This window comes from Centruroides sculpturatus, unplaced genomic scaffold (assembly GCF_000671375.1).
Source record: "Centruroides sculpturatus isolate CEXI.00-Female unplaced genomic scaffold, Cexi_2.0 scaffold64, whole genome shotgun sequence".
In the NCBI taxonomy this organism is placed as follows: Eukaryota; Metazoa; Arthropoda; class Arachnida; order Scorpiones; family Buthidae; genus Centruroides; species Centruroides sculpturatus.
The window spans coordinates 494,073-510,022 of record NW_019384335.1 but is presented as its reverse complement, the minus strand read 5'-3'; the positions used below and the strand labels follow the sequence as shown (position 1 = coordinate 510,022).

Sequence of the window (15,950 nt, the reverse complement as noted above, 5' to 3'; positions counted from 1 at the left end):
AGAATTGTTTCCATAAAAGATAAATTAACTTAATCCGTCTTCTTAATTCTAAGGAAACGTATGAAAAACTTAATTTTAAATATTATATAAATGTAAACAGTAAACAAACTTTGATAAGAATAGGATTTTAGTAAGTCAATATTAAATTTTTCCAATAATTTTCTATTTTTAAATTGACATTACTAAGTGATACCTTTAATCAACGTTAATATATCTGTATGAATATTAAATTATTAGAATTAAATTTTTAATTCGATATTTTAGAATCCTATTTATTAAAATCAAAGTAATTCCAAGAATTTATTTATTTTTAATTAATAATAAAAGATTCCAAATAAAAACAATTCGAATTAAAGACAATAAACAGGAATATATTTAGTAGTATATAATAAATTAGAAATTATTTCATTGGCAAGAGAATACTGGATTTGAAATCAAAACTCATGTTTTAGTTGAAAACAGAGAATCATTGAATTATAAATTTTAAAACAGAGAAGAAACTGCAATTTGGAATAAAATAATAAAGCAAAACAACTGAAATGGGATACTGGAGAACTGCAATTCAAAAAAAGAAAAACAACCCTCAAGTACTTGAATAGCTTTTTGTTATAATACATATAAATCAAAATATCAATTATCTTCTACAGTATATTTTATTCAAACTTGTTTTAATATTTAGTATTAATTTTCAATAAATAATTTTAAAATATTCATAAGGATTTTTCTTTTCAAATATTTTAAATTGTTGTATTTTTATTTACTCGAGAAGTAAGCTTGTTAACTAAAGTATTTCTTGCTTCGAGATATTTTATATAAAATTTCAATAACAAAATAAAATATTATATAAAAATACATTTAAATATTAACTTTTTTAAAAAAATAAATCATTTTAAAAACGTTTTACATAGATTTTTTTTTGGAACAATTTTTTTGAAAACTGCTTAAATCAATATCATGCAATGGAAAAAGAAAACACTTTTAAATATAAAAATAAAATTAAAAATGACACAGAAAATTTTGTATAAAGTCTGTTAACATATAAATTCAACATTCCAAGCTTAAGTCTAATTTTCTAATTGTTATTAGCATTTGGATAATGTTATGGAATACGGTGTTGAGAGAATTAGTATCAAATTAATTGATACATTTGTTTATGTACAACAAATTAATGATGGATTTTATGGAGATTCTGATTGATATAAAAGTAACTTCAAGGAGATTTCATATATTTTTTAGATCTATAATAATGTAGATATAAATTGAAAAATAATGCAAACTAAAATGTATTTGAAACTAGGTTAGTGTGATTTTAAAATGACTACAAAATTTTTTTTCTAATTGATTTAATATTATTTGATAGATTTAATACTCAATTTAATTAAGAAACAAAAGTCAAATATTTATGTATTTAATTTAATTTGTCTAATTTGCTTTGTATTATTTTAAGCAAATGTCTGACAAACGAAATCGAATTTTTCTTTAAAAACTAAACAATTAAGGTTATTAACTTATTGTGTATGAACGGAAAGTTGTAGGATTTAAGAAGAATAAATTCTGCAATAGGATGGAATAATACAGCGATTTTTGAACTGTATTGTCAGAATGTTTCAATTGGTCTTCCTCTATAAGAAGTTAATATCCAACTGGGAATAAACACAAAAGAAAAAACTTGAATAATTTAAAATAAGGACAAAAAGAAAAAAGATTTGAAATATTAAATTTATTAATTAAAATAGTTATTCCAGTGTTGATCTGATACCATTAGGATTAATGGTATCAGATCAACACTGGAATGACTATTTTAATTAATAAATTATTAACATAAACTCGTGTATTGTTTTTTAACAGGAGATTATCAATATAATTAGCAAAGTGTCTATTATCATAAATCGTGGATGCTTAGTAATGAAACAAAATGATATCGAAAAAATAATGAAACAAAATGATTGTTTATTGTGAAAATAATAATATTTTATGTGTTACGCAGCGTTATTTGGCCACTTAAGACTTAAGGAAGTTTTTATTTTAAAAATTCTATGACGCAACAAAGATTAAATTGGGAAATATATTTTTGCTTTGTTAAATTTCCAGAATATTTTAAATAAAACTGTTATTAAAGAGGTTTAAATTGGAAATGGCTAATTACTGTCTGGTTTCCAATAACTGTACCGTTTACTCCTACTCGTTTTACAATAATGTAGAAAAATGTTATTAAAATATTAAATATTATTTAAAAAATAATTCATTGCTCTTCGTATTGACTTTTCTTCCATTAAAATGAATTGCTTACTATGAAAAATTATATATCTAGTTTTTTTTTTTATATTTTACACAAAAGACAGATCTAATTTTAAACTTTATATTTTCAGAAAAGAAATCAATTCTCTGATAAATAATTCAACTTTGACATTAATTTTCATTCCTTTTTAAATACATTTTTGTAATTCTGAATGAAATAAAAAATGTATTTTAACAATTAATTCAAAAAATCTATTGAATGGCAGAATTAAACAACTTACGTACAATTCACAAAACCAAGGTTCAGATAATCCTCTTTTTACATATTTATTGCTTAATACAATAACTCTGAAAGATATTTATAGTACTTTCTAACGGAATAAATATTCTATTTGAATCAGACGACTTTATCAATTTTATAATTTGCATTTTTGGCGGATGAAATAGCAGAGATCATAATTTTTTTTCAGTTGAAGAATAGTCACAATGCGAAGTAGCGACGAAGAGATAAAAGTTATCTATATGATTAAAATCTTTTATTTATTCTACTAATTTTTTACTACTTATTTTCTAATAAACTGTTTTATTTTATTTACAAAATTATCATAAGGAGAAAATACAAACTAATAATGTTAATAATAATATTGAATTTGTTGTATTATGTATCTAACGCGTCCAAACTGAAGCTCTTCTATACCATTATTGCTCTTCTATATATCTTCACCCTCTATTACTTAAGGGTCCACCTATGATTATATTCTTCCTCCCCCCTCTCTCTCTCTCTCTATATATATATATATATACTAAAGTCGACCCTTACCCTAGTATATACATACACTTATACATTTTATAGATTATATATAAAATACAGTTCCAATATAGCATGTGACTCTCACCTACTTATGATACATGGTGTATGACTCTTATCGTGACAAGTTTGGTGGACCACCTTTCAGGGTAGGATCGTGTAAAAACACGATTCTCGCCTTTTTTTGAACTAGTAACGGTCGCCGTTGCAAAAAGACGGTTAGGAAGCGACCGTTGGATTTTGAATGTGTGACCGCTGATTGGCCGGCAGATCATCGCACCACGAGCGGACCTCCGATAGAGCAGCTAATCGCTGATTGGTCGAGTATCACACCATACTGCATATTTGCAGTGTTACGGCCGGTAATAACTGATTGGTCGTTTAACCCACTGTCCACGGCTATAAAAGGGTTAATTAATGTCGAAGCGGGAGATTTAAGTTCACTTCGACACGGGAACTTCGGGAAGTCCGTATGCCTAGCCTGGTCTTTGGGCCAGGTGATGATGGCCATTTTTTGTGCTTTGTCGCTACTTGCTTGTCGCTACTTGGCTGGGGACTTGTCTCCCACCCGATAGGAGTACTGTATAGGAATAGATTGTACCAGATGCCAGATCGGTGTTACCGATTGAAGCGTTCAATAAACTTTATCCGACTCGACTCGAACTTCAGAATATACACTAAGGCTGTGTACACACTAGGCGTTTTGCGTTGCTTTAAACGCGGGTTAGCAGCGTACACACCGCGCGTTAGCTCGGCGTTAGACGACCGTTTAATGGAGCATACGCACTGGCTCAGTTTGGAAATGGACGTGAAAGTAATTGCTTGTGTGTGCCTCCTCCATCGTCGCTATAAAAGACGATGGCAGAGGCAAAGAGAATTTTGGATGCACCCAATAGTACGAGATAGACTGACACATGGAATGTTTGCGACGTTGTTTCCAAAACTAAGACGAAATAAACACAAGTTTTTAAATTCTTTTAAAATATCTATAAAATCATTTGACAATGGTTGGTCTCTTTTAGATTTCATCAATAAATAGATCAGTATCGAAATGATCGTTCTCCATTTCGGCCAACGTACGTCCACTCTACCCGAAAACGCGCGATCGAATGTACAGTAACATGGCAGCACATATATCTGAAAGCGCTCGGCTGACGCCCGCAAAACGTGCGTTTTAAGAAAAAATCTATAAACGCGCGCTTGGCCAAAAGCGCGCGTTTGAGTGTGTATGCCTATGCAGAACTCTTGGTTCTTTAAAACGCGCGTTTGACGTGCGTTTAAAAACGCCTAGTATGTATGCAGCCTAAGTTCGTCGTAAATCTTCAAGTGTGCATCAGAGTTCGAGTCAACTCTAAATTCGTCTCGTTGTCTGTTCTTCAACCGCCGGAAGCAGGCTACTTATAGCCACGATTCGTCGCATGGTTTCTTCTCGACGGACCAGATCAGTATATTGAACTATCTGAACTTTGTTAATGTAATTGGTGCACCGAGTTGGTCGCCAATAGTGTGAATAACGAACTTTTTAAACTTCACTCCACCTGTTGTATACATTCCTTTTTAATTTAAAATTAAATAGCCAATTTCATTGTAAGATATTTCTTAATTTAACAAAATTATCATCAGGTAAAATTACAGATAGGCTATATTTAATTTTAGTATTTCTAAGTCAGAATAAATGATTATTTTATAATAGACATACGTTATTTATAGATATATCTAAATAAATAACTTTGAATATTTCTTTTACATATAAATCTAATTAAAGTTGAAAATATATCTGTTACATAATCTGAAATAACCAATTTCATAAATATTCTGAATTTACTACCTACTAAAAAATCGTTTAAAATATTTTTATTTCGATAAATATGAAAAATATTGAAAACTTATTCGATTAAAAAGCAACCAACTTTTTGAGCCTATTGATTTTCATTGGAATCGATATTTTTGTAATTGTTAATCTCATCTCGTAAATTTTTTTTATTTTCCGGTATATTTACTTTTATATAAATTTTAATCGCATTTACTAATTTATTGAAAATGAAAAATCGATGAATAATTAAATAAAAATCTACGACTATCTCTTTATTTCGCTTTGAATATCTCATATAAAACAGCAATTTTAATATGAAGAAGCTTGTAAAAATTCGATTAAACATTTTTTTCTTATGTTTCCTATCAATTATTTCGCTAGACTTTGATTTAATTGCTTAAAAATATTAAGAAGTGACGGCAATTGTAATCAATAAGCTTATATTTTAGTAGAAATTTTTAATGCATTTTTATTTCTATGATTTGTTACGATTTCTTTAAATTTAAATTTTATTCATTGTTTATTTATCTCAGAAAGTAATTTTCTTTTTTTAATTATAGAATTAAATATGCTAATTGTATTTTTATATATAATTCAAGTGTTAAACATTTTCCAGTAGATCACTTTTCTGTTCTAAAATAAAACTCTTGCACATGATACAATATCATAATTGTTTAGAATTTGTAATAAATTACAAATTTCATAATTCCTTTAATAACTAATAATTTATTTAATCAAATTTAGCTGAATCAAAGTTAAATAATTCTTAATGTTAAGCAATGATCTAAATCAATATTTATTATTTGAATAAGTTTTCAATTAAGAAGTATGAGACGTTCTCAGTGATTACTCTAATATGATGTGGAATATAAAGAAAATTAACATAAATTTGCATAAATATTAAACTAAGATAAAGGACATTAACTTAAACAATAACCAGAAATTTCAAGACAACTGAAATGAAAGTTTGAATTATGTATTAAAACTTAAGATTTAATTAATTAGTTTATTTATATGTAAATATAAAATCATTTATATTTATTTATAAAATGTTATTTTAATTTAAAGATAAGCTTTAGTTTGAAATGTTCTGACATAAATAAATATTGAAAAAGATTGAAATTATTTATGTTATTTCTGATCTCTCGATGGATTTCACTTATAACGGTTTGCTCATAACTCGCTTCCACTTAAATAAATTGTATATATTTTATTCTTATGTAGTTAAATATAAAAGATTATATTATTTTTTATGTAATCTCTACATCATAATATAATAATTAGGCAAAATCTCTAAATTTTAATGAGAGAGAATATATCATTTATTATAACTAATGATTTCATTAAATTTAAACTTTTGTAAAAAGAAGTTTAATTGAGTAAAATACTTCCTAATTTTCATGTTTAGTACATTAATATAAACATTTACGTTTTATCGGGGTCATAGACACTGAGTTAGTCGTTAATCAACTTGTAATCAATAAAACTGGATAAAACATGTATGAGTTTCATTGCTTAGAAATTAAATTGTTTCAATGAAAATTTTATATGACATCGCGAAAAGAATTTTCATTTTTTTCTATTTAATAATAGAATATAACAACTACAACATATATGTATATTAGTAATTCTCTTTCAAGATTTGCAGTTACATTTCCATTAGGTTCTACGAATTTTTTCTGACCTAAGTAAATATTTTAAAACTTCGAAAACTTTACTTGATGATATTTTAGATCCATGATTCTAAAAATACACCGATCCAAGTTAGAATTTTAGAACTTTTTTTTATTTTTTTTTATTATTTTCAAGATTCCTTCTGTTGATCCGCTAAGAGACTTAATATCTTCTTGGTGCTATGGATGAAGCTTAAATTCCAATAGGTGGTATCTACGATAAATGGAAAGCTTAGAAAGTTAATATTATTTTCTATTTTATATATAATATATGAATGAGAAGTGTATCTTACTTCGAATAAATCAATAATATTTAATTCAATTTAAATTACAGAATATAATTGCAAAAGTAGATAGAACTTGAAGACAGGAGATAAACTTAAAATTTACAACTTTGTAAATCCATAGAGTGAACGGGCGAAAAGTTTCATAATTCAAAAAATTTTGTTTCTATTTTATCTATTCTTTTATTTCAAATAGAAAAATTTCATCTTTTGTAAATAAATATATATATTTCTTACAAAAATCTATTAACCTATTTTCAAAAATACAATACATCATAAACTTGTATATAATATTTCTTTTGCATGAATAAAATGATTAGGGTGAAAACTTAAAAAATAATAATTTTATTTTTTATTATTGAATTTTTAAATGTAATTTTTATGGTTTCTATTATATGAATTTAAATTATTTTCAAGAACAAAAATGTTTCGACGTTAACTGAATATATTTTAATACGTGGACGTATTTTAAAAAGATTTTTAATCAATACAGAAATGAAAAAATAAATCAAATTAAAGAAAGTTTTGTATTTTTTCTAAAACATAAGCAAGTAGAAGAAGATCTACAGCATATTATAGCATTGTACAGTACAATAAGTACAGTACATCATCCTTGGAATTCATTTATTAGTATAAGAGGAAATGAGTGTTGTTTGCGTGTTTCAAGGAATAAAAATATTAATTATAATTTACGAGTAAATAAAATTTCGGTAATGTATATAATCGATTTTATATTTATTATAAAAAATTAAGCCAGAAATAAATATTTTTGATAAAATTTTACAAAATAAATCATTTAAGTCACTCACGGAATGAAAAAGTGCAATATCTAAAAGCAATTTTGATTTTTTAACGTTGAAGTAAAGAATTTAATTAGTTGATTTTCAGTTTTTACTTCCTTAAAACTATTAATAAAAATAATGGTATATTATCATTTTTGTAAGTAGTTAATTATCCTATAAAATTTAATTATATCTTTTCCTTCAATTTTTTTCTTCAGATTAATGTTTTATAATTAAAATATTTTAGTTTATCCGATTTTTTTTCATTCATTGTTTTTTCAGCCACGATGTTATATCGTTCTTTCTAACTACAGTTATAAATAATCCTACAAGTTTATCGCATCTACATGAAACTTCATTAACTTTTTGACGTGGAAACAGGAATTTTTCCACTTTAAAAAGTACAGAATGCGACACGTTTTATAATTTTTGAAAAAATAAAGATAACAAAGGCATATAAATATTATACAGATAGCAGAAAAAAATTCAATGTTTACTAAATAGATGTTTTATCCTCTCCTTTTTCTTTCGTTTATTTTTCTTGTACTGTCCGTAAAGAACTTTTAAGTTGAGCAACTAAGTTGTTTTCAAAAAGTTTGCAAATTTTAAGGAAAAATGTCAGAATTTTGAAAGCCTGCCATATGTTTTTTTTATTTATATTTTATTTTATTTTATTTCAAAAGTAAAAAATTGCATTTTCAGCTTTATGAAGATATGCAAGTAATTTTCTTATTCGAAATTGAAAATAAAAAATAAATTTGTTTATATATGTAAATTTATACAAAAACTGTTGACGTTTTCCTTTTATAAATAGCAATAATAATAATGTTGATATGATGCTAAATGCGTTGTTGAGTCTATGATACATAGTTTTGATGTTCTTTAATCTAATCAAAACTAAAAAAATTATACTTTTTAAAACTTTATTTTTATATAAATTTAAAAATCTTTATTAAATTTCTTTATTTCAATTAAATTATTAAAAATAATAATTTCAAAATTTAAAAACATATAAAACATTTTATATGCTTTAATTCTTATTGTACTCTACTTAACTTCTATTTTAATAATGGATTGTAATATACAACGATAACTAAAAAATTATGGCATTAACAATAAAATAAACGTCTGTAAATTATTCTTTACCATTTAACTAATAAACATTTCAGTTTAAAATAACTGATAATGCAAGCTTATTTAAAATGTAAAAATATTTTAAAAATTGCTAAACAATTACTTAAGTAATTAAAAATTTATAATTCTTTCACACTATAGATAAATAAATATTTTGAAAAGAGAGCTCCTTCCGTAACTTAATTCATCGATTTAGGGAGAAATTGAATCAAAATAACAGACATTAAAACTAAATTTATAGAATAACCATTGTTATTTTTCCTAACTTAAAAATTAACAAAAATAAACTTTTTTCATGCAGAGCACAAAAGAAAAGTATTTAAAAAAATACCAAAATGTTTTACATATCAATTCAATACAAAATAATTTTTACATTTAAATTTAAAAATATTTAAATTTAACCTATAAAATCGTTCATGACTTAAGAAATAATAACAATAAATTTAATTTTAAATATAATGTTAAATATAAATTAAAAAAAAAAAACAGAATGCTATATAACGTGCTTTATTTACATATTTCATTTCTATTTTCATAATATTGAGCTTTCATATATCTATACTTTATCTCACACAGAACCTATAAATTACTTCATTTCGTTTTTAATTTATATTATTAATTCACCACTGAACATAATCTATATAAAGCCAGTTTATGTTTATTTATAATAAAAAGAAGTGTATAAAGAATTTAGCCACAATATTTTAAAGAATTGTTAAAGTAGTCATAAATATTACAAACATTAACTAATGATAAACATTTATAATATATAATCCTAAAGGTTCCATAAATTCAGAATGTTTTCATACTTAAGTATATTATTTTATTCATTTTTTTCCTCAACTAATCTTTATCATCTATTAATCTTACAAGTAAAGATGCATCATTGTATTTTACATAATTCTTTCTTTTCAGTTGGGATCTGGTGTACAATTTCTGAAAAGTAATATTCACGATACACTATACCAAGACACATCATTCTTTTTCTGAAGAGATTCTACTATAAATAGACACGCTATTTCATTGGATCCAAATTTCCTGGTAATTCCTCAAAAACTAAGATATGTGTGATAGGAAAATGCAGTTCAGTTAGATGAATAATGACAAAAAATAAAAATTTAAAAAGTATTTAAAATGTAAGAAACAAATCAGTAAAATCAAAATTGTTTCATTTAGTTTTTTAAATGCATTGATACAGAAATTTCTTGGAAGTTTTAGGAGTAAACATACAAATGTAAAACATTTCTTGCTTAAAATGACAACTTTCAAAGCGTCAAACACAGTTTTTTTGGTGTTGTACTCCTTTCCAAACTTCAGATTATCAAAATCCAGATATAAATAGTAAACTTAAATAGGCTTAAAAGGTAAGTTCTTGTCCGCATCAAACTTACACAAACAAACTTACTCCCACTACTTAAAGGATTATTACATTTTTTTTTAAATCCTGAAAATATATTAGTAAATACATCTGGTAAATTTAGATACAGTAGTTTAATAATAAATTTTTAAAATTATTATTATTTTATATTCTTATAAAATAAACGTTAATAAACATCAAGTATTAAGTAACGTCAACCAGGAGTAAAAAGAAAAGTAATTGAACCGTAAATATGTTTAATTAATGAAAATTAATTTATTTCATCTCGTCTTAAATTTTATAATCTGCTGAGAACTGAATTAGAAAAATTTCTTGTTTTCTTAATTATTGTACTTTATGAATTATCATCAAAATTTAATTGTTTTAATTATGGATTTTCGTCGTAATGCTTTAAGTATTAATTTTTCTTGATTAATGTTAGAAATTTCGTTTATTTATCGTCACGAATTCCTCTTGAGTATAGAAAATTTAATAGAATTTCTTATAACAACGTAAATACCTAAAAAATTAAGTGTAAAAAAATAGTATAAGCGTACACATTTTTTTAGTAGGTGGATTTTCTTGGCAGTTCCTGAGCAAACTTTATATACAGTATCTAGCAACGTTGTGCATCTTTGACAGGTTACAAAATATTCTGCTTTCAACAGAAATTCTCTTACATAGAAGAAAGTATGTTTGTAAAAAAGTATACTAAAATTTTGTCAATCCCTCCTTTTTCTTATTTTGATATTTCAATAATTTTTTCTTCTAGATATAATAAAAAAATTGTTTAGATATTATTCCAATTTTTTACACATTACCTTTCAAAAACATTTTCATTACTTTTTACATATTGTAAATTTTGATAAACATTTCTTCTGCTGAATATATACATGTGCTGAGCATCAAAAACCTATTAAGAAGACGTCTTACTCGATATTTCATTCTGGCGATTTTTTTTAAACAAAAACTTCAATTTTCTTTGATTTTTCTTTAAAAAATTGCAGAAGATACAAATAAAGTATTTTTTTATAAATGATTTAAATTTTTTTCTGATTTTTTCAACTGTAAAAGAATAATTAAGCTTAATATGATATTTTTATTGACGAAATTCTAAAAGCATGATAAATGTGAAAACTTTCATAATATTTCTACAAATCTACTTATCGATAAAGCCTATCGTATTGAAATAAATTAGGGAAGTAATATTGATTACATTTCTATTGATTTTTAAAATTCTATTTTTAAATTAAATTACACTTATTAAGTATAATCCACATACAGATTTTTACACATATATAGAACTTGTTTAGAAGAATTTTACATTCCAAATATTCCTTCACAAATTAAACTCTTTTTAATAAGAAAACAGAATATTAATTAATTCTAACTAAAGAATAGAATTCTAAAAATTCGATTCTAGAAATTTAAAATAGATAATCTGCTATTAATTAATGGTAACATTATATAAAACGATTAACTTTTACTAATGATTCTGAGATAAGACATATGACCTGATATGATCTCTCCTTAAGTTTAATAAAGTAGAATTATTTTAAAGTATGGTTTAAGTGGAAGTCAAAGGGTGTAGCTTTCACAGGGATAAAGATATTTCTATCAGTTAATGAAAATTAAATAGACGAAAACTATTATATTACAATATGATATACTTATCAACTGTTGACCTTGCTTCTTTTCCTATTTTCAGGAAAAACAAAAATAAATGAGATAAATTTTTTAAATCAAAAGTTAATTTATTTTTCTATGTATTTTACATTGCAATAAGAACTTTATTCTACTGATAAATTAAAGAGTTGCGGTTTAAATTTATATTTAGATCGATTTTTATTTGCAGCAGCATCATCTTTATCGCTACAAGAAAACAATAGAATGTTGTATTGCATGTTTTTATTAACAAATGTATCCAAAATTATTCTATGAAATACCACATTGCATGAGTAAATTTTTGATAAATATCATATTATATTCTTGTGCCAAATCCCATCCAGCTGTCATAATTTATTATAAGATAGCAATAGATTAGACAAGTAGTAGTTCAATTACCCTCTTGTTAGATGTTTCATTATCGTTGCTTGAAACCTTATTTGTTAGATACCATATTACATCTCAGGTAACAATTTCATTTTTATGAAAATCTTTTCTATTTTCTTACTATTGGAATATGTATTATTTTCTATCCCGGTAATATTCCGATAGAAACGTATATTGTGTAAGCAATATAAAATTCAAAAATCTCTGTACGACCTTCAGACATGAATAAATTTAGACATAAAGAACATAAAAGAAATTGCTAAAATTACCGTTACTGCGAGGTTTCTTCTAAGTGAAGAAACGAAAAATATATCGAATTTTCTCGAAAATGTTTTTAAGAAATGCAAAGAAATGTTCTAGTTACTTAAACGAATTATCTAACTTAAAATTTGAATAAAACGAATTGCTTCAATCAAATGGACATTTCATTACGTTCTTGACACAATATTTCAAGCGGATAAAAGTTTTTTCCCCACTTTCTCTAAATATAACTCATCATAATGTCAATTTTAATTATTTTGGAAGAAGATAAAAGCGAATAAAAATAAATATAAGCGAAATACAATAATGACAAATCAGCTTAAATTTATCATGTCGCGTTTACAGTTAAAACTTTTACTTTTAAAAATTAAAAAGTAATGACTAATTTAAGGATAAATTAGACAAAAGTTTATAATTTTTATTTAATAAAATATTATACGGCTTAAATCTCAAGAATTAATTAGAGAAATGATCTTTAAACATTATAAAAATGTCCAGGCTAATTGCGCTACAATTTGGTGTTAGATAGACGAAAGTCGAGACTAGATATGGAAAACATAAGGACAGGAGGCCCCAGTTAACTATATACGAACTTCCGATCTAGAGAAGAAGTAACGTGATTTGAATTCAAAATTCTCCACAGAACGGAGTTATATAGCTGTCCGGCATGACTCCGTTGTTATTAGGAAAAGTATGATCTACAGGGGTAAGACACGAATTTAAGATCGAGAGCGTATTTTATAAATTAAATAAATTAAAAACATGATTAACATATTGCAGCACGGTATCATGATGACGTTATAATATTTTTTGTTTATTGTAACTATTTTATTTTGTCTTACTCTTAAACATTTAATCATCAAAAGAATTAAGTTTTATTCAGTTCAAAATATTAAAAAATAATATATGTTAAAATATATTGTTTATATTAACTTTTATAACCTATCCAATTAAAAATAATTGCCAATTTAGTAAAGGAATAATCTTATTTATTTGATAAATGACGTGATCAACGTAGTTAACTTAACTTTTTAATTTATATATTAATAAATCGAAATTAATTGCATTCAGATATTTTACAGGACTGATGAAAACAAAATAAATATTGGATATAAGCGAATTTTTTAATCAAAATGATAAACTAATTAAGTTATTATTTTAAGTAAATTCGATTATTGTAAGATAAATAAAGATAAAAATGAATATTTTAATTTTATCTCGATAAATTTACTTCCTCATCTGAGTATTTAATAGCTGTAAATTTGATTTTGCTTTGGTATAGGAACGTATTTTGTGATACCTCTCGTGAGGATATTTTCATAGGGATACAATTTACATGAGAATAGAATTTCAATTTTGCGTTATATCATCTAAGGAAAATTTAATAAAGGTTATTTTAGGGAGTATTTACGATAAGTTAAGATTATTTAATGTTAAAACTGTATAGCCAATGTGAAATTCGTGCATTATATTAATCCATTTGATATAATTTGGATTAAACGAGATATAATATAGAATTATCTTTATACACTAAATAAACATGATAAAAATTTAATAATAATAAGTATTTTTGCTGTAATTTTTGAGTAAAAGATTATTTTTATAATGCGAGAAAATAAAATTCTAAAATTAAATATACAATTTTCACAGGGGGGTGTAATAAATGATGATGATAAGAGTAAATAAAATTAAATAATATAATTAAATAAATAAAATTAAATAAATGCAATTATAGTGTATAATATAATATTTTAAATTGTAAAGCGCCATCATTTATACATTTCTTGTATTTAATATGGATAAAAATTTAGTTATTACTCATGGAAGAATAATGAACTCAATCTGATAAATCGGATAAAAATATTTTTCGATTGATATACCAATCACAAGAGAAAAGTGAAAAATAAAAAATTTACTAGTTATTAAAAACTCGGATTCTTGGACTGACTCCAACATTGATAACTGTTTTATTTTTCTATTTTGTTATTAAAAACGTTTATAAGCTAGCAAATTATTAATTTAATAACCTTTAATGCAACCAATACGACGACAAAATAAATAGGAAAAATAGAAGAATGCAACAAGTTAGAAAAATATATCATGCAAGAATGAAACTATTGTATATATAGCCTATATATTTAAATTTAAGAATCGATATTAATTTTATAAAATATATTTACATTATTATATTTTTTCCTATTTTAATATTTCCTAAAAATATATTTTAAAATTTAAATAAATAAAAATTGATTATTATAATTTTGTTTTTTTTTTAGTGCTGGAACGTGAAAAAGTATAAAATTTTATATTCTATTCTTAATTAATTTTATTATGTTTAACAATTTCTAGTTTCAGATGTGTTTTTATATAAATTCACAGTTGTATTTTTCTTTAAATAAACAAAACGAAAAATAAATCTAAGAAATTCTTAAAAATTGTTGCCTCCAGTTATAAATTGATGCATCTTTGTTCATATGGTTAAAACAAAAATAAATACAAAAAAAAATTCCCTTATCAACAGAGTTTGTAAGACCTAAAACATTAATAATAAAAATTTCCAGTTTTCTACAATTCATTTATATTACAGTTAAGATTTTTTAAATAATCAAATTTTTATATCAGATTTGTAAGAAATTTTATATTAAAATTTTTATAAAAATAAATTTAAATAATATATCAAATTAATTAACGCAATAATTACAATTAATACGTAAAATATAGAAACAGCAATCGTAAACGGTAAAAAATTTGTTGCTTATAATAACTTACAGACAGACAAACGGAGAATTAATAAATGTTTCTGTGCTTATTTTAGAACGTATAAGGGTGGAACTTACTTAATTGAGGCAGTTGCGTTTTTCTATGTAGAAATCCAACATAAAGAATAAAACACGTTGTTCTCCTGTAGATAGGATACAATACATGTCCTTACTTACTTGGCTTCTATCGCTGACTGAGCCGTAGGTGTCTTCAAGTATATTGCAGTTCGATCGCTGTCTCTATGAGTATGCGCAAGGTGCATGCCATTTTCAAGAGCATGAAAGATGCTGTGATATCCTGAAAACTTCTCACCTTTATAATAAAATACAACTTTTATTAAAATATTTAAAATTCCTCTAACGATTATATGTATTTTCATTTATAAAAATTAATCTCGTATATAAATTGATTTGTGTTAATTATTTTAATAATAAGAGATGATGAGTTTATATTAATTTACATCCAGAAAATTAAATATTTCGAATTTTCGAAAGTGAAATCCTCTATAAATATAATTAACTTTGAATAAATAATATTAAATACACGAAGACAGTTATATAATATTTTATTCTCGTCATATAAAGTTGATTATAGTAAATTAAATGAGTTTAAAGTGTATTCGTTAGCGTATAATTAATAAAGTATAAGAAAATATTTAAAAGTACTAAGCACTGATTAACGAACTGTTGTGCCAAATTCCTCATTAACAAGAGAAGACTTTAGTAATTTCGTAGATCTGGTTAAACCCCCTATAAGAAATTGATTTAGATTAATTTATATAATTTGAG

The 15,950-nt window shown here is 24.4% G+C and overlaps 1 protein-coding gene across 1 annotated transcript in view; it reads right to left on the bottom strand.

Annotated features, from left to right (window-relative positions):
* The window catches only part of LOC111631544 (probable G-protein coupled receptor No18), a 91,978-nt gene extending 76,630 nt beyond the window's left edge, over positions 1 to 15,348 (bottom strand). The window contains exon 1 of the mRNA XM_023375806.1: positions 15,240 to 15,348. The gene's annotated coding sequence lies outside the window, so the exon portion shown is untranslated. The remainder of the gene's footprint in view (positions 1 to 15,239) is intronic.
* Between the last annotated feature and the right edge of the window lie 602 nt (positions 15,349 to 15,950).